Here is a 26,957-nt window from a genome sequence, read left to right as displayed (position 1 = left end):
CACATAGTCAAATGAACCTGTTTTAGGTCACTGGGGTGGGGGGTGTGGGATACAAATAGTCTGCAATGAACCAATTCTTTATCATTTCACTTCTGTTCTTTGTGCATGGGAATAACTCTGGAGAGTGATGATGGGGAAAGACCACGGTTTGCAAAAAAGAATGTAATTTTTACAAGCTGCTTGATGACAGAAAAACAACGTGGACAGGGACTCAGTGGAGCACGGGGTTATGGCCACTCTCCTGTCTGGATATGGCCAGACAGAGGAATACAAGACACAAGGGGCCGACAGAGGATGAGATGGCTGGATGGCATCACCGACTCAATGGACATGAGTTTGAGCAAGCTCCAGGAGATGCTGAAGGCCAGGGGAGTCTGGCGTGCTGCGGTCCGTGGGGTCACAGAGTCGGACACGACTGAGAGATTGAATGACCACAGTGGCTACTTAAAAACACACATCACAAGAAATGGATGAAAAGCTCAAAATCCATCAAAGAAGGCACACACTGGTGACCAATGATTTAGAAGCGAAAATCTCAAACTCAACATTTGTTGATAAAATGGTAACAGTGATACAAACTGGGTTAAAGGATTTATAAAGTCATGGGACACAATGTATCCCTTGAACTAAATTGTGTGCAGAAATGATACCGGCTTTGCAAAGAAAATGGCTGGAATCCCCCCACCCCCACCCCCACCGCCACTGTATCTGCCATACTTAACTGCTTCCTATCTTCTCCTGTTTTGGAAACATGTATAAAATAGTCACTTGGGTTGCAAATCATCTCTAAATTCTGTCTCTGCGCCAACATTGCCTAATGGTGTGATTTTAAAGAAAGGGCAATTTTGAGAATAGTAAAAAGGGATGGTTGGAAAATATTATCAGGACATTGACACAGTAATAGCCTAAAATCATCATTCTGTTTAACCATCAAAAACATCTCCATTATTTGGACCTGTGAACAGGCTGTCATTACAGACCTTCCACGGCCTGTGCTACCCTGAGTTATATAGATTTCTATGAGCATAACGTTATTACTGAATTTCTTTCTTTTAATCAACCTCCTCCCTCAATTCTCTTCCTTCCAGTGACTTTTCTGCTCATATTGACTGCTCAAGATAACACATTTCCAGATCTCAGCACTTTACAGGGAACTGAAAAAGCCATTTCCTTGGGCCCGATAGTGACGGTCACTGATTTTTCACTTGCCAGTTTCCCCACTGTGAAATGTTGACTGAGCCAGATAAAACACAGGCTTGAGAGATGCTTCATCAACTGCCTGGCTTGAATGGAGCCAACTGCTTAGCAGACAGACCTCTGTTTTTCAGAATTCTTCCCACCCTTCTGACAACTAAGCCAGAAGAAAATCACCTTTCACCTTAAGTTAGAAAAACATCAACAGATTGCACCAGAAAAAGAAAAAGGGCACATTCTTGTCCAATAAATAATTCTTCTGCTGCATGACATTCTAATGCACTAGTAGAATTTAATTCATGGAAATAAAGTCATCCCGCACAACTCAAGAGATGCGGCGGAGACGCAAGGAGAGAGGGAGAGCTCTGTCTATATAGTCACACCCAGGCAGACCTTGCTTTTTCTGTACTTTGCAAACATTTTTTTTTTTTTTTTTAACAAATAGAGGGTTTGTGGCAATGCTGAGTCTAGCAATCTGGGCTTTCCTGTTGGCTCCTGTGGTAAAGAATCTGCCTGCGGTGCAGGAGACTCGGTTTGATCTTTGGGTCCAGAAGATCCCCTGGAGGAGGAAATGACAACCCAGTCCAGTATTTCCGCCTGGAAAATCCCGCAGACAGAGGAGCCTGGCGGGCTACAGCCCATGGGGTCGCAAAGAGTTGGACATGACTGAGTTCAAGTAACCTTTTTCTGCCCTTCCTGGAGATATGAGTTACTGAAGCCCTCCATCACAGAAACAGCTCCATACTCTACCAACCTGCAATCCAGAAACACTCCCAGCTCTTTAGACACTTCCCACATCACCCGCCAGCATCCAGATCCTACAACTGTCAATCATAGCATCTTCTCTCTGAGACAGCCCATGGCCCCCAGAGTTTGCATCCTATCTTGCTGCACTGCGTAAAAGCATCCAGTTGTACAACGATAAGTATGTTTCTCACAGGCTTTTCTATGGTTAGCCCAAAGATTTCAGGCTTTTTTTTTTTTTGAACAAGTAGAAGTACTTGGACATTTTCCTTTAACAGCTCAGATGGTAAAGCATCTGCCTGCAATGCGGGAGACCAGGGTTTGATTCTTGGGTTGGGAAGATCCCCTGGAGGAGGAAATGACAACCCATTCCAGTATTCTTGCCTGGAAAATCCCGCAGACAGAGGAGCCTGGTGGGCTACAGTCCATGGGGTCGCAAAGAGTTGGACAAGCCTGAGCGACTTCACTTTCATTTTTAGCAGCTCACTTAAAGACCTGTATCTTATAGACTGGGTTATTCAACCACAGCGCTGTTACTTTAAAAAATATGCTATGAGTACAAAGTAGACACCCAACTCAATGACAAAATATATGTGTATATCATTAACCCATTCTTTAAATGGAAGTCTTTGTGGTCGCATTCCCTATACATCTCACTAAAATGGATGCAAGTTGATAATAAAATGTCACCCACTAAGTTTCTGAAAGTCATAAAAATTGGTAAATTACTAAAGTTAATATCTACAGGGCTTACATTAAACAAGTAATTAAATCTGACCATTAGAAAACATGACGACAAAGGAGAATCCCATGAAGCATCAATTCCGTTCCATCATATTTCAGATACTGGCAATTATAAACTTGCCTTAGAAAGCAAGCTTCACTTTTTTCTTGACACTTGTGTTAATGCGAAGACATCCTTTAACAAGCATACACCTTGGGTTTAAGGCAAAGAGAGAGAATTAATAAAGAAAGATGGTGGTGGCGATCCCCATGGTATGATGTGAACAAACTCCTCATTGGTGGTGCTTTATATAAGATCAATAGATGTTGATCATAAACACAGATCCATCCCCAGTCCCCGCCTCCATTTCACTTCTGTTATTCTCCAGGAACAATCACCATTCTGAATCTTATGCACTTCTCTCTCATGTTGAAGAGATAAAACAGGAGAGGCTGCTTTCTTCCTTTAAAAAGAAAATCTGGAGGTCTGTAGTCATGAGAAAAGCTGGGCTGGAGGAAGCTCAAGCTGGAATCAAGATTGCCGAGAGAAATACCAATAACCTCAGATACGCAGATGACACCACCCTTATGGCAGAAAGTGAAGAGGAACTAAAGAGTTTCTTGATGAAAGTGAAAGAGGAGAGTGAAAAAGTTGGCTTAAAGCTCAACATTCAGAAAACTAAGATTATGGCATCTGGTCCTATCACTTCATGGCAGGTAGATGGGGAAACAGTGGAAACAGTGTCAGACTTTATTTTCCTAGGCTCCCAAATCACTGCAGATGGTGACTGCAGCCATGAAATTAAAAGACGCTTATTCCTTGGAAGGAAAGTTTAGACCAAACTAGACAGCAGATTAAAAAGCAGAGACATTACTTTGCCAACAAATGTCCATCTAGTCAAGACTATGGTTTTTCCAGTGGTCATGTATGGATGTGAGAGTTGGACTATAAAGAAAGCTGAGCGCCAAAGAATTGATGCTTTTGAACTGTGATGTTGGAGAAGACTCTTGAGAGTCCCTTGGACTGCAAGGAGATCCAACCAGTCCATCCTAAAGGAGATCAGTCCTGGGTGTTCATTGGAAGGACTGATGCTGAAGCTGAAACTCCAGTACTTTGGCCACCTCATGCAAAGAGTTGACTCATTGGAAAAGACCCTGATGCTGGGAGGGATTGGGGGCAGGAGGAGAAGGGGACGACAGAGGATGAGATGGCTGGATGGCATCACCGACTCAATGGACATGGGTGTGGGTATACTCCGGGAGTTGGTGATGGACAGGAAGGCGTGGCGTGCTGCGGTTCATGGGGTCGCAAAGAGTCGGACACGACTGAGCGACTGAACTGAACTGAACTAAACTGAAGAAATAAAGGCTGCCTGCATTATATGTATCTGGTGGACTTTTAAACACAGGCTGTAGCTCTGTGTTTAACAACTGGCTTTAGGGACTTCCCTGGTGGTCCAGTGGTTAGCACCTTGCCTTCCAAGGCAGGGGGTGAGGGCTTGGTCCCTGGTTGGAGAGGTGATATGCCACATGCCTGGCTGTCAAAAACCCAAAACATAAAGCAGAAGCAATATTGTCATAAATTCAGTAAAGACTTAAAACGGTCCACGTCAAAAAAAAAAAAAAAAATTGGGTTTAGGCTACTATCCACAATGTGTGGCTCATTTTCTTTAATTTATCTTTCAGTACAGACAACGAGGGCTTCCCTGGTAGCTAAGCTGGTAGAGCATCCGCCCGCAATGCAGGAGACCTGGCTTTGATCCCTGGGTGGGGAAGATCCCCTGGAGGAGGGACAGGCTACCCACTCTAGTGTTCTGGCCTGGAGAATCCCATGGACTGTGTAGTCCATGGGGTCGCAAAGAGTCAGACACGGCAGACAACAAGGGTGAAATGAACTGTTCTTTATCATAAATCAAGGCAACCCTACTTGATAAAACGTGTGGAAACCTTAGGCATGGAATTAAACCTTCACATACAATTTTCTATATTTTATAATTGTGAAAAATAGAGAAACTGAGTTTTTTTTTTGTTTTTTTAAGAATATTTTCAAGAAGGGGATGGCAACCCACTCCAATGCTCTTGCCTGGAGAATCCCATGGACAAATGCACTTAGTACACATTCAGTAAATGGCAGTGGTAGCGGAAATAGTGTTAAAAATAGACACATAGTAATTTCTTAAAGAGAAAGTCGCTCAGGAGTGTCTGACTCTTTGTGACCCCATGGACTGCAGCCTGCCAGGCTCCTCTGTCCATGGGATTCTCCAGGCAGGAATACTGGAGTTTGGGTTGCCTTTCCCTTCTCCAGGGGATCTTTCCAACCCAGGGATTGAACTCAGGTCTCCTGCATTGCAGGCAGATTCTTTACAGTCCAATCTAAGGTCAGTTTACATGTAGATTTTGTGCACATGTCAATAGACTTCTCTACTCTGTTTCACTAAAAAAAAAAAAAAAAAGAAAGAAAGAAAGAAAAAGGGAATATGTGTTTCTCTTCAATTAGAAGCAGTTCATTGCATTTAGTCTGTTAAGAGTCTGACTATATTTAGTTGAAGTTTTAATGAAAGTTTATGGGAAACCCCATTATGTGTCATTTGAGGGCAGTTTAATTCTAAGGCTGCCTGTCCAGAAAGCCTCCTTTTAAGTAAGATGACCAATTCTCAGCTTATGATTACATGATTTCAAATTCTAAGTGAATTTAAAAGTTTTATATACATATATATCTCCGGCAGTAACACAGTCAAAATCAATTTGGGGATGGAGGTCACTAAAAAAATAATGAGGCAGAAAATTGAAATGAAAAAAAAAAAAAAAGGCTGAAGGGGTTTTAAAATATTAATGGCAATGGTCTTCCATGAGATGGAGCTGCTTAACTATCGGCAGGAAAAAATAAAAAATAAAAAAAAGGCCAAGGGGAATCTGATTAGCTGTTTCTTAATTAAATATTTACTTTGGTCTGCAATCTCATCTTATTTTTCCACAGTTGCGGAGTGCGTTTGTCAGAGGAGAACTGATTAGCTGTGAAGACGGCTTCCGGGAACATACAGAATGAAGCTCTCGACTCCAAACGGACGGGGGCTGTAGATAAAGTATTTCTGTGCAGAGATCTCCGTCCCCAAATTCTCCCTTTTCAGTAATAGAGTCGACACTGACAGGGTCCCCCATGAGTGTTAGCACTGGATTCAAGTCTGAATACGCCAAGATGGGTGAGAGGTGCTTGCCATCCTGAAAAACCTCAAGGGTGGAAGGAAAGTCTTATGGATACAGTGATGTTTTCAGAGTCTCATATACAATATAATGATGCAAACAGAGAAAGGTTTATTGGTGATACAAATGACAACCTTTCTTAGTAGAAGAGCACAAAAAATGTTTACTGGAGGATTTTTTTAAATTAAATTAGTTAAATTTTTTAATTAAAGTTTTTTTTTTAAATTTTGGCAACGCTTAGTGGCATGAGATGCTTCTCAGGTGTCTCTGTGGGTGAAGAAGTCGCCTGTAATGCAGGAGACGCAGAAGACCCGGTTTCGATCCCTCTGGGATTACAGTTCCCCAATCAGGGATTGAACCTGTGCCCCCAGCAGTAGAAACGTGGAGACCTAACTACTGGAAAGTGAAAGGGAAAGTCGCTCAGGCCTGTCTGACTCTTTTGCGACCCTGTGGACTGTAGCCCGCCAGGCTCCTCTGTCCATGGAATTCTCCAGGAAAGAATACTGGTGGGTAGCCATTCCTTTCTCCAGGGGATCTTCCCAGCCCAGGGATCGAACCCAGGTCTCCTACATTGCAGGCCAGATTCTTTACCAGCTGAGCCACCAGGAAAGCCCAAGAGTACTGGAGTGGGTCAGTTCAGTCTAGTCGTTCAGTCGTGTCCCACTCTTTGTGACCCCATGAACTACAGCATTCCAGGACTCCCTTGTCCATCACCATCTCCCAGAGCTTACTCAAACTCATGTCCATTGAGTTGGTGATGCCATCCAGCCATCTCATCCTCTGTCGTCCCCTTCTCCTCCTGCCCTCAATCTTTCCCAGCATCAGAGTCTTTTCCAATGAGTCAGCTCTTTGCATCAGGTGGCCAAAGTATTGGAGTTTCAGCTTCAGCATCAGTCCTTCCAATGAATATTCAAGATTGATTTCCTTTAGGATGAACTGGTTGGATCTTCTTGTTGTCCAGGGACTCTCAAGAGTCTTCTCCAGCCCCACAGTTCAAAGGTATCAATTCTTTAGCATTCACCTTCCTTTATAGTCCAACTCTCACATCCATATGTGACCACTGGAAAAACTATAGCTTTGACTAGACAGACCTTTGCTGGCAGAGTAATGTCTCTGCTTTTTAATATGCTGTCTAGGTTGGTCATAGCTTTTCCTCCAAGGAGCAAGCGTCTTTTAATTTCATGGCTGCAGTCACCATCTGCAGGGACTGGAGTGGGTACTGTTAGGCAATTCCCAAGGATATTTTAGGTACATCATTTGAGAAGTGACAATTTGACGGGGAGATTCAAAGAAGCAAGAATAAATTGGAGTGTTTTGTTCAGAATATATTTACATCTCTATTTCAGAATGTATAGTGACTACGCAGTCGTGAGTTTTCATGAAAAGGCACCTTTTAGTCTTTCTAAAAATCTCGACAGAGAGCAAGGGAAACAAATATTGAGACCTACACCACTCTAAATAGGCCTCAAGTTAATAGATCTGCATGTATGTTTTGAATATTTCAATGTTTCAAGAAAAAGATTCTGCATTGTTCAGCCTGAATTGAAGTTTCCCACATTCTTGAAATTCAACATATAATTCACGAGGTTCTGCTTCATTTGTTTCTTCTTGATAGCCAGTGAGAGAATTCTAGCATTTCATTTTGTTAACCAGCTTTATCGAGACATAAAGTGAAAGTGTTAGTCACTCCGCCGAGTCAGGCTGTTTGTGACCCCATGGACTGCCCCCCACCAGGCTCCTCTGTCCGTGGCATTCTCCAGGCAAGGATGCTGGAGTGGGTTGCCATTTCCAACCCAGGGATTAAACCCAGTCTCCTGCACTCTAGGCAGATTTTTTTCCATGTGAGTCACTAGCCAATACTTTTATGTGCATAGTACCATGTGACCTATATGTACAGGGTTATGTAGAGTAGATTTCTAGAGCATATGACTGAGACTTTATATGCAGTGAGCAACATCTCCCAGTAATAACTAGCTTATATGTTAATATGTGGTGTTGGAGAAGACTCTTGGAAGTTCCTTGGACTGCAAAGAGATCAAACCATCTTAAAGGAATTCAGTCCTGAATATCCCTTAGAAGAACTGATGCTGAAGCTCCAATACTTTGGTCACCTGATGCTAAGAGCTGACTCATTGGAAAAGACCCTGATGCTGGAAAAGATTGAAGGCGGGAGGAGAAGGGGACGACAGAGGATGAGATGGTTGGATGGCATCACTGACTCGATGGACATGAGTTTGAGCAAGCTCCGGGAGCTGGTGATGGACAGGGAAGCTTGGCGTGCTGCAGTCCATGGGGTCGCAAAGAGTCGAACATGGCTGAGCCAGTGAACTCATTGGTGGATGTTAATCAGGGAATCTTTACAGTTTTAAAACATTTTGGATGAGATGGTTGAGCAAGCTCTGGGAGTTGGTGATGGACAGGGAAGCTTGGCGTGCTGCAGTCCATGGGGTCGCAAAGAGTCGGACATGGCTGAGCCAGTGAACTCATTGGCGGATGTTAATCAGGGAATCTTTACAGTTTTAAAACATTTTTATGGATTAGGGAACTGTCTAGCAGCTTAATTAATACGTGCAATAAGCTACTTTTAATTAAAATTCACGACTGAAGAAGGACAGCTCAGTTTGCTGACCTGTTACCAACTTGGCAGAAGGAGTTTCTGCCAAGTCAGCCTTGTGTGTAAGCAGGTAGTGTGATATTTGAAGGAAGGAGGGGCTGAGAGCCTTCTCATCTCTCAGAACACAAAAGAAAGCAAGAATGGGCTGTCCTGGACTTCCCCGCTGGTCCAGTGGTTAAGGGTCCAGCTGCCAATGCAGGCCAATCCATCCCTTGCCTGAGAAGATTCCGCCTACCACGGGACTGTTGAGCCTGCGTCCCACAAATACTGAAGACTGAGGGCCCTAGAGTGGGTGCTCCACAGCAAGTGAAGTTACTGCGATCAGAAGCCCTCGCAAGGCAACTAGAGAGTCGCTCCCACTCAGCACAACCAGAGAAAGCCCTCAAGTAGCAACAAAGACCCAGTGTAGGAAAAACAAACAAATGAAAAAACAAGTAAAACTTTCCCTGGAGTAAGAAATAGCTACCCACTCCAGTATTCCTCCCTGGAGAATCCCATGGACAGAGGAGCCTGGTGGGCTGCAGTCCGTGGGGTCGCAAAGAGTCGGACGTGACTTGGCGACTAACGCACACGCTTTTAAGTAGCTGGGTGTACTATCGCATGTTTCTTGAAATCTTGTTTTCCTTTGGGATCGAGTCTGGCTGTTCGGGATCTCTGTCTGTTTGTCGCTGATGTTGTTTCGTTGCAGTTGCTAAGTCGTGTCCAACTCTTTGCAACCCCCGTGGACCGCAGCACGCCCGGCTTCCCTGTCCTGCGTGATCTCCCCGAGTTTGCTCAAACTCATGTCCACTGGGTTAGCGACACTCTCCAACCATCTCCTCTTCTGTTGCCCTCTTCTCCTTTTGCCTTCACGTTTTCTCTATGGTAAATCAGGCAGTGATTTCTGATGATGTGAAAGATCGGTGCTCATTAACAATTGTCTACCTAGGTGATCATTATTACCATTGCGTCATCACCATCATCACCATCACCTCACCATCAGCATCTTCAGAATTATCATCACCACCAGCACCAAAATCACTGTTTTTACAACAATCCCTAGACACATTGCTTGTGTGTTAGTCGCTCAGTCGTGTCTGACTCTTTGTGACCCCATGGACTGCAGCCCACCAGGCTCCTCTGTCCATGGGATTCTCCAGGCAAGAATACTGGAGTGGGTTGCCATTCCCTTCTCCAGGGGATCTTCCTGACCCAGGGATTGAACCCGGGTCTCCTGCAGATTATTTACCATCTGAGCCATTCAGGGAAGGCCATAATAATATAATTATTATTACATTTAATGTAGTATTGATAGCAGTATTTTAATATTATTAAAACATTGCTTATTAATAATAAGATGACAATGAAAGTGAAAGTGAAAATTGCTCAGTTATGTCCGACTCTTTGTAACCCCATGGACTGTAGTCCATAGAATTCTCCAGGCCAGAATATTGGAGTGGGTAGCCTTTCCCTTCTCCAGGGGATCTTCCCAATCCAGGGATCAAATCCAGGTCTCCCGCACTGCAGGTGGATTCTTTACCAGCTGAGCCACCAGGGAAGCCTGGAGTGGGTTGCCATTCCCTTCTCCAGGGGATCTCTCCAACCCAGGGATCGAACCCAGGTCTCCCGCATCGCAGGTGTCATCTTCACCAGCCTAGAATAACTCTCCAATAAAATGTATTGCTTATTTTTCACCAGTGAGGGTGTCTTTCTTATCAGGCTAATACATTTGCCTTTTTAAAAAAATATCGCTGTGTCTATCTCCAACACTGTATCTGGTCTTAGAAAAGATGTGGGATCTAACTACGTGTAGATGGAGAAACTAACTGATACTTTGTTGGTGGAGTTGAAGGAATGACATAGATGTTTATGAAGACATATAAACCTTAGGATCCACTTGAATTGTATCAATTACATGCATGGATTTCTGGCTTACAAGGAGCTTGTTTTAGAAACGGCTGTTTAATCAGCTGCTGATGTAACATTTATCAGACTTACATTGAGGTAATTCATGTGTCTGAATCTGACAAGTATCCAACAGCCTCTTATGTTGAAGTGAGCCCTCTGACTAATGGGTCTGGTGGAACCTCAGACATTCTTGATGAAAAAGAAAAATTAAATAGGATGAGATCATTCTCTTGCTGCTTAGAAATCACTGAGCATTCAATCTTCTGCATCAAAGGCATCTGGATTCCAGAATAAGAAAGAAATGCTAGAGTAAGGATTAAAAAGATAGCCCAGGTAACAAGGCAAAGGCACGGCCATGCGTCCACTGATGTAATCACTACAGAGGTAATTATATTTATTCTCGGTAGCCACTCAAACTGCACCCTGGATGTTTAAATGTTAATTAAATATGGACCTGATCCCTCACTGTGGGATGGGAGACAAATATGTAATAAGATGCTCAACCCAGAGTGAGAAAGAATGACACATGCAGTGATCCCGCCATGCTCGGGGGAAATCTGAAATCCCGGGCAGCCTAGGAGGGTGAGAAGATGCTGTTGACGCTAACAGGTGAGCTGTGTGCTGACTTTTTTATTTGCGAGATTTTTCTAGATGAAGCGGGTGAACACAGGGTGTGCTTTCACATGGAGTGGGATCCACCTCGGCAAAGCCAGAGACCCTAAGGATGGCCCGTGAAAGCACAGCTGTGTGAAGCTGGTGTTGGGACTGGCAACAGCTGGTAGCCCAAAGGGCTGGGTTTAGAGGCAAAACGGAGGCCGTCAGAGCAGCTTGGCAGGGGCTTAGATGATGAAGGGCCTGGCTCCGTGTGAAGGTCTTCAGCTTCTACCTGGAGACAGCAAAGAGCTACTGATGCATTTTAAGAAGAAAAGGGACAGGTTCAGATATATAATTCAGACGCCTCTGAAGTTACGCACATTTTATGGGTCTGCTTGAAACAGTCTTTCTCGACCCTGGGGGAGAAAAAAAAGCCATTTTGCCACAACACGGTCTGAGATCAAAAGGAGCATGATATTCTGAAGTGGATGTTTTTTTCATCTTTTATAACAAATTTTTTTTTTTTTTTAATTCAGCATCACACACCTCTTTTGTCCTCATTTCATTCCTGAACTTCTGTTTCACGCTTTGTCTGATTAACTAAAAGGAAAAGAATTACAGCAACCCCCGAAGCTGAACAGCGTCGTTTCAGCCTAGGTTCAAACTTTCACACCTTTAAGTGCACATGTCCCCAGTCGCTCAGGCGTGTCTGACTCTCTGCCACCCCATGGGCTGCAGCCCGCCAGACTCGGCTGTCCATGGGATTCTCCAGGAAAGATTACTGGAGCGGGTTGCCATTTCCTTCTCCAGGGGATCTTCCCGACCCAGGAATAGAACCTGCATCTCCTGCCTTGGCAGGAGGGTTCTTTATCACTGAGTCACCTGAGAAGTTCTATAGCAGGGCCTTGACTGGTATTTAACATAACCAGCATGACTGTCCTGTACAAAGTGACAGTATTCACTTCCTTGTCTTACGGGAAATCCTTTATGCTACGTAACGTGCAAGTATATAGCATGTATTTAAGTAGTCTCAGCATTTCTTCTTCAACTGCGGAAAGACAGCAATTGTACACTCAGGACGATTCTGGGCAAGATAGGAGAGTGTGAGGATAAATGACATGACATGTGTAAGGTTGTGATACAGAACGCAAACGCTGTCTCTTCAGAAAGTGCTGAGAGCTACCCTGCGTCTTTCCTTCCTTCTTCTGGGACAGAAGAGTTAGCTCAGGAAATTTGCTCTCAATTTCCAGTTCCTTTCTGTTACTCTGGGACACGTCTCCTTCCCCTTATCACACGTTATTCCTTATTTATTTTTTGTTGTTCAGTCACTCAGTTGTGTCCGACTCTCTGTGACCACATGGACTGTAGCCCTCCAGGCCTCCCTGTCCATCACCAACTCTCGAAGCTTGCTCAAACTCATGTCCATCGAGTCGGTGATGCCATCCAGCCATCTCATCCTCTGTCGTCCCCTTCTCCTCCTGCCTGTCAATCTTTCCCAGCATCAGAGTCTTTTCCAATGAGTCAGTTCTTCGCATCAGGTGGCCAAAGTATTGGAGTTTCAGCTTCAGCATCAGTCCTTCCAATGAACACCCAGGACTGATCTCCTTTAGGATGGACTGGTTGGATCTCCTTGCAGTCCAAGGGACTCTCGAGAGTCTTTTCCAACTACGTAGTTCAAAAGCACTGATTCTTTGGCACTCAGCTTTCTTTATGTTCCAACTCTCACATCCATACATGACTACTGGAAAAACCATAGCTTTGACTAGACGGACCTTTGTCAGCAAAGTAATGTCTCTGCTTTTTAATATGCTGTCTAGGTTTGTCATAGCTTTTCTTTCAAGGAGCAAAGTGTCTTTTAATTTCATGGCTGCAGTCACCATGCACAGTGATTTTGGAGCCCAAGAAAACAAAGTCTGTCACCGTTTCCATTGTTTCCCCATCTATTTGCCATGGAGTGCCTTCTTTATTCATTTATTCCATATTGATTCTTTCCCCACAATGTGGATTATTCCTTACTATGGTGAAATCCGCAGAAAAAATGTGAATGTTGTGTTACTCTGTGGTCAAAGTGGAGAGAGATTTGGGTTCCTCACCTATTGGTTTGGAGTTTGATCATGGTTGGATGGCATCATTGATTCAATGGACATGAATTTGAGCAAACTCTGGGAGATGGTGAAGGACAGGGAAGCCTGGCGTGCTGCGGTCCATGGGGTCGCAAAGAGTCGGGCACGACTGAGTGACTGAATAACATCAACAACGATTGTGGGAGGAGACCCGAGAAACTGCTCCACACTCTTCAGTGAGCAACTATCATGGGAGGAGCCCAGAGGTACTGCTCCACGCTCTGCAATGCGCGGGACAACCCGCACAGCAGGGTTCTCTGGTCCTAAATGCTAACAGTGGGCTGGGCTGAGGAACCTGTGCCAGAGAGCAGCGGGTTATCAAGTGGACCAGTTTTCTGAGAAACATCTAAAGGAGACTTTGAGAAGAGAAGAGAAAAACAGTGACCATTTAAGAAGCGTAAAGGAAAGGGACAGAGGACCTGTAAGTCCACTGTAACGCAGACTTAAGGATGCGACTCGAGGGGACTTCTCTGGAGGTCCACAGTCTAAGACCCTGTCCTCCCAGTACAGGGGGATCGGGGCCTGGGTTTGATCCCTGGTCCGGGAAGTAGGTCCCTCAGGCTGCCTCTAAGAGTTAGCATGCCACCACTAAATATCCCGCACAACGATCGAACATTCCGTGCGCCGCAAGGAAAGGTTCCACGTGCCACAGTGCAGGTCGAAGCTTCCGAGTGCTGCAGCTAAGACGCAGCACGGCCAAATAAATAACACAAAGGCAAAAGATACAAAAGCAACTCTAAAAAGAGAAAACGACAGGATGATCGGCTTCATCGCCTGTATTCCCTCTTATGAAATCGTGTTCTAATGACGAGACTCTGGACACAGAAAAGATGCATATTCTGCCTTCTCCTCTTGATGAGACCAGACAGATTCCCTCTTGGGAAGTAAACTTTATCACCCAGATGAAAGGAGCAGACGGAGGACAAATCACCTCTTTCTTTGTGGGAAGAGGTGGGTCTCACAAGATGGACGCACTTCGATGTAATTGCCCTCTTGCTAGAGGGGGTGTGACAGTATAATTCAAGGCAATCCATCACCTCCAATGGGACTGTCCAGTCTCATATGGAGAAAGTCGCTGACACGTCTTTTAATGATGCCCAGACCCGTGGCTTAGTTGCTTTCTGAAAGCGAATGTCTCCCAGAAACCCAGCAGCAGTTTGTTTTAAATGCTTACAATACAAGCAAACGCTCTTTCATGGTACTTTGTATCATATTTTCCTTTGTTTTAATGCAACATGGTGTTTTAGCGTCTGAGAACTGGATCACGTCTGGGGCAAATCTAACACTGTATATACATGCCCAGTCTTGCCTGGCTCTTTGTGGCCCCATGGGCTGTAGCCCGCCAGGCTCCTCTGTCCTTGGGGATTCTCCAGGCAAGGATACTGGAGTGGGTTGCCTTGCCCTCCTCCAGGGGATCTTCCCGACACAGAGATGGAACCCACATCTCTTAAGTCTCCTGCATTGGCAGGTGGGTTCTTTACCACTATGCCTCCTGGGAAGCTCACTGTGTATACAATAGTTTTGCATACAGTGAGCACACATTGTAAATACAATTTGTATGCAATGTATACAGTGCTTTTGACATTTGTCCCTGGTGACAGTGGAGACAGCCACGGTGTGTACATTTGGGAGAAAGCGGAACGGTGAAGACTAATCGGTAAAACTTTTAAGCAAAAATAATGACGTTATTATTTCTATTCCCTGAAATACCATTGTTCGCAGTATCCGTGAGGTTTAAAAACTCACTGTTGAAACATGTGGGCATTTTCATGGAAGTTCTAGAGAGTTAGGGGTGTTTTAGAATCAGTTATGACTTTAAGGAGGAAAAATAATTCATGTTAAGCAATAAAAAGAAACCTATCCACTATTTAGAACTGACACTCTGTTTGTAAGAATGCTGTCTCATTTAAGTTTGCTTCTTCCTGGGATCAAGAACCCTTTTCCTTTGTGGAAATAGCTAAACTTTTTCTGTTACCTGGTTGGTATCAAGCTTCTCTGGCTCTGATCATCAGGGTCTCTTTTTGCGTGAGCATGCTTTAACACAGAAATAAAGATTCACATTGGGAAGGGACCCATGGGGCTTTATTCCTTCCCTTATCCACACTGGATAACTCCTCGCCATATCAGAGGGTGAAACAGTGTCTGTAGGAACGCGCGAGGGACACCATTCTTTCAAAACTGCTGTTTCAGAGAGAGACAGCAAGCCTCTTCCCAGACCAGTTTCTACGGAGACTTTCGAAGAAATCCAACACCAAAATGAATATTCATATGCGAGTAGAAATATCCATACTTGACAAAAGTACAGACTGGGGCTTCCCTCGTGGCTCAGGTGGTTAAAGAATCCCGGGTTCGGTCCCCGGGTCGGGAAGATCCCCTAGAGGAGGAAATGACAACCCACTCCAGCATTCTTGCCTGGAGAATCCCATGGACAGAGGAGCCTGGTGGGCTACAGTCCGTGGGGTCACAGAGAGTCGGACACGATTAAACCACCACCAGCATGCATTAATTCAAAGTTAGGCGAACTCATTTTAAAAATTTGAAAAAATGCAGGTAACTCGGAGAAAATAAAAATTCTCTCACCACCTAGGTAAAATAACTGCTGTTATTTTACACTGTTCTACTTCTTTCTCTTTTCCTTTTTTGACTTTTTCTCTTTTTTATGCCATGTGGCTTGAGGGTTTTTAGTTCTGTGACCAGGAACTGAACACTGGCCCTCGGCAGTGAGACTATCAAGTCCTAACCCTGGGCTTCCAAGGAATTCCTGTTATTTTACAATTTTCCATTCTCTCCATGGATAGATAGACAGACAGACAGAGAGATAGACAGATAGACACAGACAGATGATAAACAGATGGGTTCCCTGGTGGTGCAGATGGTGAAGAATCTGCCTGCAATGCAGGAGACCTGGGTTTGATCCCTGGGTGGGGAAGATCCCCTGGAGAATGGAATGGCAACCCACTCCAGTATTCTTGCCTGGAGAATCCCATGGACAGAGGAGTCTGGTGGGCTACAGTCCATGGGGTCGCAAAGAGTCGGACACAACTGAGAGACTAACACACACACACACAGATAGATAGTTACATTGATAGATGACAGGTAGATTGACAGATGTGTATCCGAATGGAAAAGTGCATATTAAGTTATAATATGCAACATTCAAAACCATTTAACAAAAGTATACACGTATACAAACAATGATTTGTGGAAATAAAGTGTCATACTTTACACACTCTCTGTGAAGCTGGGTTTTTCCACGCTTGCATTTGTAGATTTTAAACTAGATGATTTCTTTTATCTGTTAAACCTTAATAGAGAAGGATTTTCAGAGAAAGCTCATTTATTGACAGGCAAAGAGAAACAGTTTTGACTTTAGAGCCACTCTCAGGCAGTACAAATGCATTCAATCTTCCATTTTGGCCAAATCACTATTTTTCAGAGTTCTTGCCTTCCACAATGTATTCTCGCAAAACGCTGTTGCTTCGCATTTCAGACTCAAAGGCGAAAAAAAGGTGTAATTTTAGAAGCTGAAGGCCTATATCCAATCCCACTATGGAACAACTGATGAGGGTGCCCAGACCACTATCTGATACATAAGGAGTCACTCATTTGCCAGCCCTTGCCATCATGAATATTAAGATTTATTAGGAAAGAACATAAAAGACTAGGGAATTCCCTGGTGGTCAAATGGCTGAGACTCTGCACTCCCAATGCAGGGGGCCAGGATTCGATTCCACGTCAGGGAATTAGATTCAGTATGCCACAACTAAGAGTTCACAAGCTGCAACTAAAAAAAAAGATTCCCAAGTGTTCCAAAGAAGATGAAAGATCTCTGGTGCTGCAAGTAAGACACTGAAATAAATAAATAAATTAAAAAAAAAAAACACCACTTTTTAAAAAGACTATATAGTGATGATACTACCACAGAGGAAGATATTTTAAAGATACAAATTGTCACTGAAAAGGGGGAGACGGATTCAAATGCAACTGAAATTCCATCATTTCTATCCAATAAAGATGCTTCACCTGTCCAAAACAACTCTGAACTAGAAGTAGAATTATGAGGTATTTATAAGCAGAAACATTTTAATATTCTGTAGAAGGGAATGCACGTTGAGGCGTATGTTAAGGCATAAAGGAATCAAGTCGATTTTTTTTAAAGAGTCAGACATGACTGAGTGACTGAACTGAGCTGAGATTTTTTTTTTAAAAGAAAAGAATCATTAGGAAAAAAATGCTAAGGCATTAACAGACATTTCAGAGAAAGAAAGAAAAAAAAACCTGGCGAGATAATATATGAAAAACTTACTGCTCTCTATAGGAAGGAGGAATTGAAGACAAAAACTGTAGTAAGACAGGTGTTTCCACCAACAGACTGGAAAGAATTATACAGTCCTACGGAAGCAGGTGTTGGCGAGGACTGGAAACAGTGGGGTCAGAACACCTTGGGGATACACGGATTAGATTGTAAAGTGTGTTCTGTTTTCCTGAGACGTAGCACCTCCACTCCTGAGTATAAGATGCAGGATGAGCTAATCACTTGAAAAACCCAGGGGAAGGGGCTTCCCTGCTGGTTCAGGGGCTAAGACTCCGTGCTCTCAGTGCAGAAGTCCCGGGTTTCCACCCCGTTAAGGGAATTAGATCCCACTGAAGATCCCGCGGGCTGCAGCTAAGCCCCAGGGCGGTCAAATAAACTAACAGGTTGAATATCAAAAGGACTTCCCAGGTGGCTGAGCCGTAAAGAATCTGCCCACCAACGAGGACATCTGGGCTTGGTCCCTGTGTCAGGAAGGTCCCCTGGAGGAGGACATGGCCACCCCCTCCAGTATTCTTGCCTGGAGAATCCCATGGGCAGAAAAGCCTGGCAGGCCACAGTCTAAGAGTTTGCAAAAAGAGTCGGATACGACTGAGTGAGCACACAAATATTAAAAAAATAAAAAAATTAACTGAGAGATCTGGAAAAGAACCCTCAACCCAGCTCATTTGAAAAATAATTTTTTTTTTTTTAGGAAAAATAAAATAATGAAGATGTTCAAACACAGGAGAACAGAAATCAGCCTTGCTCTGCTCCTGTTTTGGAATGTCATATGACGGTAAAGTTCATGTAACGCCAGTACCTACACGTATACTGTTCTTCCTGCACTAGTTGGAATCTAGTATTTTCACGCCTACTTGAAAAACAGCCTTGACTTCTGCTGAATACTATGTTACACTTGTTGGCTTCCTAGCAACTCACTGCTTAAGATCCTGACATTTAGTGAATATGATTCAGCTGAAGCAATAAGATATTTTAGACACTTTACCTGCTCGATATGGCTTATTCCATAATTGATGACATTTTTCAAATACAGTAGAAGGAATTTTAAATATATCCTGCTGTTGGCATATTCAATAATTCATGCCTTCCCTAGAGCAAAAAAAAAAAAAAAAATTTTTTTTTTAACCCCCTCTGGAATGCCACGTACCCTCAGAAGATTCCTTTCAGGGATGCTAGGAAATAATCCCTGAGGCTATGGGTTTCAGGATCACTGATTCACATCCTGAGGGTAACGTAATGTTGACGCTTGTCATCACCGTAGTGTGAGACCTTTGCAGAGGCCAGGTTTGCTCACGGGGAAAACGGGCATAATAGGAGTCCTGTGAACAATAACAAGAAATTGCTCAAAACCCTCAGATGGTAAAGAAACTGCCTACAACGCAGGAGAGCCGGGTTTCATCCCTGGGCCAGGAAGATCCCCCGGAGGAGGGACCGGCAACCCGCTCCAGTATCCCCGCCTGGAGAACCCCACAGACAGAGGAGCCTGGTGGGCCTACAGTCCACGGGGTTGCGAAAGGGACTAACACACACAGATCAATCAAAGAGAATTAAATAAAAAGGCTGAGAAGCCCATCAAGTTGAATTTAGATGACACAGTAAGTTTTTTTTTCATATTTTTTTTAAAAGGAATATTATTAAGGGTTTCTCACAGTGACTATATCCTGAAACAACTGATAGAACTACAGTACATACAGTAACTGTGGTGACGTAATTCACTAATTAGCAGCCAAGCCTGCCCGCTGTATTCGTTAGCATTCTCCACAGAAACACAAACCATAATATGTGTGTAAGGAGACACACAGTCACACAGGCAGAGAGACACGGATAAAAGATAGATAGACAGAAAGGCATCGACAGAAGATATACAGACAGACACGGATAAAAGGTAGATAGTCAGACATAGATAAAAGATAGTTCAGTTCAGTTGCTCAGTTGTGTCCGACTCTCTGAGACCCCATGGACTGCAGCACGCCAGGCCTCTCTGTCCGTCACCAACTCCCGGAGTTTGCCCACACGCATGTCCATCGAGTCGGTGATGCCATCCAGCCATCTCATTCTCTGTCGTCCCCTTTTCCTCCTGCCCTCAATCTTTCCCAGCATCAGAGTCTTTTCCAATGAGTCAGATCTTCACATCAGGTGGCCAAAGTATTGGAGTTTCAGCTTCAGCATCAGTCCTTCCAATGAATATTCAGGACTGATTTCCTTTAGGATGGACTGGTTGGATCTCCTTGCAGTCCAAGGGACTCTCAAGAGTCTTCTCCAACACCGTAGTTCAAAAGCATCAATTCTTCAGCACTCAGCTTTCTTTCTGACAATAGAAGGCCCACTGAAGGAGGGAATGGGAAATCACTTTGGTATTCTTGCCTTGAGAACCCCATGAACAGTATGAAAAGATAGATAGAACGTAGATAAAAGATAGATAGACAGACATAGATAGAAGACAGGTGTGTGTCAGTCATTCAGTCCTGTCCAAATCTTTGTGACCCCCATGGACTGTAGCCCACCAGGCTCCTCCGTCCATGGGATTTTCCAGGCAAGAAACTGGAGTGGGTTGTCATTTCCTCCTCCAGGGGATCTTCCCAATCCAGGGATTGAACCCAGGTCTCCTGCATTGCAGGCAGACACTTTACTATCTGAGCCACCTTCAAAGCCCTAAAAAGGCCATTAATCTTGCAAACAACTCCTGGAACAGACGGCCTCAGGCAGAGGCTGTATTTCTTTCTTGCTTCATCCACAGGTGGACAGAGCTCTGAACAAAGGTGCCTTAGTTTAACAGTCAGGCCTAAGGGAATGGTTCCCCGAGGCGGGCCATTATGTATGGCTATAAAGCAAAAGCTCATGAAAAGCAAGTCAAAGAAACAGTTCCAACCGGGAGTCGAATTGGCTTCTCCCTGCAACAAGTACTAATTACCTATAACAAATGTAAACAGAATACCGAGGACGAAGTCGTCACTAAAGCAAATTTAAACAATCTCAGGAGAAAATCTGCAAAGAGCAAGGACAGGAAACCAGTCCATCCTAGAGGAAAGGAAGCCTGAATATTCATCAGAAGGACTGATGCTGCAGCTAAAGCTGCAATGCTCTGGCCACCTGATGAGAAGACCTGACTCATTGGAAGAGACTCTGATGCTGGGAAAGATTGAGGGCTGGAGGAGAAGGGGGCGACAGAGGATGAGATGGTTGGATGGCATCACCGACTTGATGGACAGGAGTTTGAGCAAGCTCTGGAGACGGTGATGGACAGGGAAGCCTGGCGTGCTGCGGTCCTTGGTGGGGGTTGGGGGTTGGGGGAGTGACTGAAAGACAATCTTCCATCACCTCATTAGCATAAACTCAAGAGCATAACCCCAGGTTGCTTTTGAATTACAAAGAAACTCCGCTCTCTCAGGAAATTCCAAGGGTTTTAGGAGCTCCCTGCTAGAGGGTTAACTGTCTTTTTGGATATAAAGATATATCAAGTCGTCATTAAAACACTGCAAAAAAAAAAAAAAAATTCAGAAAATAAACCAAGGGAACAGGATGAGGCGGTCAGACCGTTTTATACGAAAAATGACCGCTCAGTCGTGTCTGACTCTTTGCAACCCCATGGACTGTAGCCCGCCAGGCTCCTCCGTCCATGGGGATTCTCCGGGCCAGAATACTGGAGCGGGTTGTCATTTCCTTCTGCAGGCGATCTTTCTGACTCCTGCGCTGGCAGGAAGATTCTTGACCGCTGAGCCCCCTGGTATTGAGAAAACGTACACGGATAAAGCAGCTGGAGCTGCAATATTCGGTAAGACACTCGCCAGCCACAGACGCCAATTCAAATGTAAAGCGAGTAAAAGCAAAGTTTAAATTCCGTTTCTCCGTGAGACCACCCCCATCTGAACGCTCACAGCCACCTGCGGCATCCCGCCGCGTCCGGCTGCAGCAAACGTAACTTCCCCGTCATCCCAGAAGGTGGCGCTGCTGGTAAAGAATCCACCTGCAGAAGCAGGAGACCCAGAGACCGGGGTTTGATCCCCGGGTGCGGAAGATCCCCTGGAGAAAGAAAGGCAACCCACTCCAGTGTTCTTGCCTGGAGAATCCCCATGAACGGAGGAGCCTGGAGGGCTGCAGTCCATGGGGTTGCAAAGAGTCAGACATCACCAACTCCTGGAGCTTGTTCAAACAAAAATAATATTATAGCACATTTTTTCACGAGCTCGCTGTCAAGTCAGATTTCAAAGCAACACACAGGAATTCCTAAGTATTAGGAAAGTGTTGGTGGACTGAGGACATTACGTTTCAGAACAGCTGCTCACCCAGCGTGTCTCTGATGGAGCAGGACTCCATGGTCCTTGCCCGACCATGTCCTCTGCCTGCCTTTTCTGTCTGTGGGAAAACTGTAGCCAAAGAATAAATGTAATCAGAGAAGTGTGAACGTGCAGAAACAAAGGTAAACAGTCAAAGGCAACCAAATCATCATAGTGCACTCACTCAGGCTATGGTTTTTCCAGGAGTCATGTATGGATGTGAGTGCTGGACTATAAAGAAAGCTGAGCGCCGAAGAATGGATGCTTTTAAACTGTGGTGCTGGAGAAGATTCTTGAGAGTCCCTTGGACTGCAAGGAGATCCCACCAGTCCATCCTAAACAAAATCAGTCCTGAATGTTCATTGGAAGGACTGATGTTGAAGCTGAAACTCCAATACTTTGGCCACCTGATGCAAAGAGCTGACTCATTGGAAAAGACCCTGATGCTGGGAAAGATTGAAGGTGGGAGGAGAAGGGGATGACAGAGGATGAGATGGTTGGATGGCATCACCGACTCGATGGACATGAGTTTGGGTAAACTCCAGGAGTTGGTGATGGACAGGGAGGCCTGGTGTGCTGCAGTCCATGGGGTCGCAAAGAGTCAGACACGACTGAGCGACTGAACTGACCTGAGCTCACTGAGAAAAGTCAAGGGCTTCTAGTTCCTTCTCGGAGGCTATAGAATATTCTGGGCCATGTCCTCTGAGTGGTCTTACAGATACTGGAAGCCCTACTAAGTGGAGAAGTTAACTACGTGAATATCAGACTGGAGGCCATGACATAAGTTGCCACAGGTCCAAGAACAAGCCTCAAGAAATGGGGACAAATGGAACCTGGAAATATTTCCAGGTCTACCTAAAAAACTGAGATGGTGCTGGTCAGACCACTGATGATCAATTTCAAGTTGACTGCCAGAGCTGACTGTGCTGTTTCTAAACGGAGCCCCCGACCTCTCTATCTATAAAGTCTCTTGCCTGCTGAGTTTCAGGGGTTGGCAGGGGAGTTACTTTTGGACACCCTACCCCCGACCATCCCTAAAAGTGAAGTGTTAGTTGCTCAGTCGTGTCTGAGTCTTTGCAACCCCATGGTCTGTTCATGGAATTCTCTAAGGTTTGAACTGGAGTGGGTTGCCATTCCCTTCTCCAAGGCATCTTCCTGACCCAGGGATCGAACCAGGGTCTCCTGCATTGCAGGCAGATTCTTCACCATCTGAGTTACCAGGGAAACGCTGTCCCATTGCCAGCATCCGCAATAAAGCAAGCTTTTATTTCCTACATCCTGGGCTCTTTACTGGCCTCTTTTCTGAGTGGCAAACAGCCAGACTCCTTTTTTTGGTAGCATAGCTGAAAAAGGCAGAAAGCACAGTCAGGCCATCACAGTAAGGAATTTGCAACATATATAATCACAAAGAGCTTATAAAGATCAGCTCAGAACCAAGAAGGAAAAAGGTACCGGAATGGGAGAAACATCAAAGCCTTCAGGAGGAACCTCACATAAAGAGAACACAGTGTCTAAATAACCAATAAAAATGATGGCCAACTTCACTGTGCCTGGGGAGAAGGTGAGTTATACCACCCAAGATGCACACCAGCGCGTGTGCGTGCTCAGTTCTGTCCGACTCTGTGACCACATGGACTGTGGCCCTGCAGGATCCTCTGTTCGTGGGATTCTCCGGGCAGGAATAGTGGGGTGGGCTGCCATTCCCTTCTCCAGGGAAGCTTCCCGACCCAGGGATCAAACCCACATCTCTTACATCTCTGGCGGTGGCAGGCAGATCCTTTACCGTCTGAGTCGCCGCAGAGTGCAAGGTCCAGGAAACCAAAGCTTTTTTGTTTTTTAGAAAACAGGGAACACGGAGGGGGTTTCATACCACGGAGGTTCCCCACAGGTCCTACGTGTCTTCCGTCTCCCCTTTTCTTCAATACCCCTCAATCTTGAGGGGAGCAGAGCTAAGTCAAGAAGGGAACAGAGTTTTTCTCATAGACTAATCACAAACTGGGCAAGGGAATTCAGTCTTAGGGGGACTCAGTTTCAATACTTCCTGTGACCCCGAGTGTAAATGTTTCCACATTACATTCGTCTCTGGATTGTCACTGGGAGACAGGTAGATCACATAAGCATTGCAGATGGATACGAACATTAATTCTGGTCCATTAAACAAAACAAAACAAAACAAAACAAAACACATCTGTAAACAGACCTTCCCAATCATTTTCCTGCATCCCTCAACCCTTCTACAAAAATATTCACATTGTATGACCCTTCCTCCCCACCTGTGTATTTATTTATTCTTTTGCCTGTTTTTCCAGGTATTAGTTATATAAGCTTTGAACTGAGGGTCAGTGTTGAGCTCTACATGGCAATGAAAAATTTATTGCTGTAAGATCTTTTCTTTTTTTTTGGATTCCTAGTCAGGTTGAATTTTATGTACCTTAATCGGTCGTTTGCATCATGTTATTTTGTGAATTTTTTGAGGCTGTGCTGGCTCTTTGCTGTGCTGCAGAGGGTTTCTCTGGTTGAGATGCATGATAGTTGCTCTGCATTCTATGGGATCTTGGTTCCCTGACCAAGCATCAAACTCACATCCCCTGCATTGAAAGGCGGATTCTTTTACTACTGGACCACTAGGGGCATCTTGCTACAAAATCCTGGACTCCCTGGATGGTCCAGTGGTTAGGACTCTGCACATTCACTGTAGGGGGCAAAAATTCAATCCCTCGTCAGGGAGCTAAGATTCTGCAAGCCAAACATGGTGGCTAAAAACAAACAAACAACAACCACCACAGAAAACAATAATCTTGAGCATATTTCTAGATATCAGTATGGATCAGCTTCCTCATTCTTACAGCATAGCTAAAGAAAATAATCTCTAAGGCATAGTTCTTCAGCTTTAAAGTGTTATGCTTTCAATTAAATATATATGGCCATAATTGTGTTAAAAAAAAAAAAGAAGATTCCAATATTCCCTAGATATTTGTCTATAAGGTCATTTATATTTGCAAGCAACAGCCACAAATCAATGACATTATGTCCAAGCCTAAAGTGTTACATTTGAGCCTCACCCCACCACTCTGCCCCGCCCCAATTGTCATGGCAGCAACGGCTGGTACTGACTGGAAGGCTTAATCCAGCGCTGAGAGATGGAGTAAAAATATTACGCAGCTGGATCGCAGGGAGGGGAGGTGTCTGATGGGACAAAACGAGATGGCTGATGTTGTCTGCTTGAAAACATCCACCGAGTGTCCTGCTAAGCCGCTGTCCCAACCAGAGACACACTGGTTTTGCGTTTTAAACGGACCCACTGTCCTCACAAAGTCAGTGAAATGCAACCACAGGGACCTTGTTTGTGGGGCTTCAGAAGCTAATTAAAAAGAAGCCTCAAGATGCTTCCTAAACACACCAAGCGTTTCGGACATGTTCCTGGGAGGGTTATTCATCCACTCTCTCACTAGGAAAAATGCATTGGTAGTTTTCCCACGGAGGGCTTGCTAATTAAAACTCCTGATTCCACCAGGGAAGGCAGGTCCGTGCTTTCTGGCTTAAAGTAATGTCTGGCGAATCGGTTTGCACTTGACAGTAAGTACGAAGCTATTCAATAAAGAGGAAATTCTCTCACAAGTTTGGGATGAATCAAAGACAACGGCTCCATTCATTGAGACTTAATTGTCTCAGCCCTTGAACACACGTAAGACCAGAGAGCCAAGGAGAAACCGAAGGGGTCCTGGATACGAGGAACAGGGCAGATATTCTGCAGTCTCTTTGGAAGCTTTGACAAGAGGGTACGGACATCTGGTTGTGGGTTTCTCAGGACCCAGGATCCTTGTAGATTGGCTGGGTACCCCAATGGTTACTCCTTTCATTACATCTGTATGTTTGTGTCAACATTATATCACCGTGGAAAAGAATAAAGCTCTGATAACATGTTGCAACATAGATGAGTCTTGGAAAGATGAAGCCAGGTGCAGAAAAGGCCACATGGTGTATGATCCCACTTGGAGACGACCTCCAGAACAGGTGAATTCGTAGAGGTGGAACGCTGATTCATGAGCCTGGGGGGCATTGGGCAGGAAGACTGGGCATGCCTTTTGGGGTAACAAAGAATTTCTGGGACTAGATGGAGATGATGCTTGCTCAATATGGTGAATGCACTAAATTCTACTGCCTTGTACTATTTCAGATAATTAACATGGTGAAGTTGATATTATGTGTATGATGTCACTATTATAGCATATATATATATATTAATATATTTGCAGATACATATGATGGATGGATAGGTAGGTGGGTAGAGATATAGATAGATGTGGACAAATGATAAGTAGACAGTTGATAGAGATATAGATAGACAAATGATATAGATAGGTGGATCAATGGATGGATAGATACACGCTTTGTTGTTAAGTTGATAAGTCGTGTCTGATTCTTTTGTGACCCCATGGACTGTAACCCACCAGGCTCCTCTGTGCATGGGATTCTTCAGGCAAAAATACTGGAGTGGGTTGCCATTCCCTTCTCCAGGAGATCTTCCCAACCTAGGGGTCGAACCCACATCTCCTGGATTGGCAGGCGGATTCTTTACAACTGAGCCACCAGGAAGCCCAGATACATAGATAGATAGGCACACAGACAGACAGAGATAGAAATGACAGATAGATCAATGCATGGATGGGTGAATAGATAGGTAAACAGATGCATCAATGGGTAGACAGATACATAGATAGATGAATAGATATGATAGAGCAATGATTGTATGGTTGAACACAATTTGATCTATTGGGTACATCAATAGAGATAATAGATCGATGCTTGGATAGACAGATACAGATGATAGACAGACAGACAGCTCACTCCTTATGAGAAAGAAATAGGAGGTATTCACCCAGATGGCAGGAATGACCATTGGATGATATTTAATTTTAAAAAATACAGAAGGTGTTCCCAAGGGGATCCCCAGACAATAGAGGGTCATGATTTTTTTTTTTTTTTGTGCCATCAATATTCTCCTTGTGCGAAATGGCACTTGTTCTGAATGCAAGACTTGCCTGTCAAGGGTAGATTCAATTTTTCACCTATCAGTGAAATGATCTCCCTCAGAATAGTATGTTTAAGACCAAGCACCTGGCTTTTCCTTTGATATCTACATCTCCCCGCAGTCTCCAAATCAGTAAATCTCACATTTGCTCCAGGATGGTTTTATTTCCGACTAAATCCATGGGGCTTCCAACATTGCCCAAGCAGGAGTTCAGTACCTAACTGCTGCTTGATGAGTGGGTGGGTTTGGCTCTAAA

At 44.4% G+C, this 26,957-nt stretch overlaps 1 long non-coding RNA gene across 2 annotated transcripts in view; it reads right to left on the bottom strand.

Annotated features, from left to right (window-relative positions):
- The window catches only part of LOC110145893 (uncharacterized), a 108,769-nt gene that overhangs the window by 15,547 nt on the left and 66,265 nt on the right, over nt 1-26,957 (bottom strand). Inside the window, exons 3-4 of one of the 2 annotated variants that reach the window (XR_011486352.1) lie at nt 18,381-18,484; nt 15,429-16,929 (exon numbers count right to left, since the gene is read on the bottom strand). The exons of the other annotated variant lie outside the window; for it this stretch is intronic. This is a non-coding gene — a long non-coding RNA (uncharacterized lncRNA). Of the gene's footprint in view, nt 1-15,428; nt 16,930-18,380; nt 18,485-26,957 lie in introns of those variants that run through there. 2 annotated transcript variants of the gene reach the window in all.

The sequence above is a fragment of the Odocoileus virginianus genome, unplaced genomic scaffold, assembly GCF_023699985.2.
Source record: "Odocoileus virginianus isolate 20LAN1187 ecotype Illinois unplaced genomic scaffold, Ovbor_1.2 Unplaced_Contig_6, whole genome shotgun sequence".
Lineage (NCBI taxonomy): Eukaryota > Metazoa > Chordata > Mammalia > Artiodactyla > Cervidae > Odocoileus > Odocoileus virginianus.
Note: the sequence above shows the minus strand (reverse complement) of the source record. Positions and strands in the feature narration are given on the sequence as shown.